We start from the raw sequence: 2,133 nt of genomic DNA, 5'->3' as shown, positions 1-2,133 counted from the left end.
CGTTGTAAATATCTCGAGTGTCTTGTCAGGTGGAGGTACACCTGAGCTGATAAGGGATTTGGATGTAAAATGAGATTCTTGGATTGATCATCATTATACTTGCGGGATCAGCGGGTTGGTGCTGACTTGTTAGGAATTCAAGTACGTATTTAAGGTTGTAGAGTATACTCTCCGGATTAGGATTCGGTGAAATCCACGATCAATATATTTTTAGTATTTCCTTCTACATGGTTGAGTGGTGTTCCTAGATAGAGACTAGGGCGGGTACGACGATTGAAGGATCAGAAGTCTTAGGGAATAATTTATGGGGTTTAAATCGTTAGGTTCCAATTTTCGAGAAGTTTCATGCTTATCGCTGTGATTGGAGGTATTCCGGTTGAGTAAGGTAGTTGTTTCAGTTCTTAGGCAGAGCATTTGGGTTTCTTTCATTGGCTGAGGGAAAAGTGTGGAGGTTCATTTTTTCGTAGGGCTAAGTGATTTCTTCTAAGATGGGGTTTGGAGGGCAAGGTTGGAAAGGGGTCATCTATATGCGATGAATCTTCAGTCTTAAATGGAATTTATGAAGTTCAGGAAGGATCTAATAGGGTGGTAGATGAAGCAGCAAGGAATGATTTTGTGGACAAAATCTAATTTAAGTGGGGGAGAGTTCTAAAATCCTATTTCAGGACGTTTTTTAATTCGAGGTTTGTGGACCGTAATTCGACCATGTAAAGGACATGGGTTTCAAAGGAATGAAGTTTAAACTCTATTGCATGTTGATGATGTTGGATAAGTGATTTAAACCTTGGATTGTTCATTAGAAGCTGATGGGTAAAATGTGAAACATAATGTTTCAGGCTTCTTGCATAAATTATGGATTTTAGTTCGATATATTCTTAGTCATAAATAACTATATATTGTTATGGGGCTCGTCAATACCTTTTTGTGGATATAAAGATCATCGAAAATGGAGTTAAAACGAAGAAGTTATGGCTGTTTGAAGTTATACAAAGGGAGTATGGTAGTACGCGGGGCATATACAAGGGAGTACATGCTAAGGGTGGGATGCGATTTTATTGAAGTATGTAGGGCGTACTCAAAGTTACACAAGACATAATTACGCAGTGTAAAAACCCTAATTTGAGGGTTTTGAGCCCTATTTAAGGTCTCTAACCCCTTAGGGTCCTTCCTATCATGAACATCCACCCTCATAATCCTCTAACTTGAAATCCTAGCCTCCTCTCTCTTGTTTTGAGCCTTTTCATCATTCATGAAATTATTTCTCCATTGGAAAGGTGGAATCTTGAAGAACAAGGTGCTGGCAAAGTTTATAGAAGAAGGATTCAAGTATAGATCCAACAAGATTCCACCTTCCAGTGGAGAAATAATTTCATAAATTAGTAATGTACACCCCGTATTCCATGTGTCAAACCTAAAGAAGTGTCTATCAGGCGAAACCATCACAGTTCCACTAGATGAGATTGAGGTGAATGAGAACCTTCTCTTTGTTGAGCAGCCTATCGAGATTATGGATAGAGAAGTCAAGCGCACGAAAGAAATCTGCATCCCCATTGTGAAGATTAGATGGAATGCCAAGCACAAACCTGAATTCACATGGGAACGCGAGGATCAAATGATGCAAAAATACTCTCACCTTTTCGCTAGTTCATAAGGATAACTCTTAAATAATTTCGGGACGAGAATCCCTATAACGGGGGGATGATGCCACAACTGGAAATTTCAAGTCCAAAAACCAAGCCAAAGGAGTACCGTATATGTAATAGTTATAGCTATACTATTATTATGCTTTGGTAATGTAATATTTTTTGAGAATTATACTACACTAAACTATCCTAAGTCAATGCAAGAAAATAAGAAATTTACGTTACGTCAAGATATTGATCTTATCAACATAAAACCAAAACATTTAAGTTCATGTACACCATCCTAGGCAACATCTAGGGCGTAACCACCATGGTGGACCACCCCTTTTGGCCATATCCCCTTAGGGGACTCCTTTTAGAGCGTAAACTCACTGTAAAAGCCCATTTAGACCGTGAAATCCTTTTTAATTCAAAGGTTTTTACGGAGTGTGAGCTGTATTCGATCAATTTTCAATGCAAACGTTGGTAATCCATGAATTAACCACCAGTG

The sequence above is a fragment of the Lactuca sativa genome, chromosome 7 (genome assembly GCF_002870075.4).
Source record: "Lactuca sativa cultivar Salinas chromosome 7, Lsat_Salinas_v11, whole genome shotgun sequence".
NCBI lineage: Eukaryota > Viridiplantae > Streptophyta > Magnoliopsida > Asterales > Asteraceae > Lactuca > Lactuca sativa.
The sequence above is the reverse complement of the archived record's forward strand: the minus strand, read 5'-3'. Positions refer to the sequence as shown.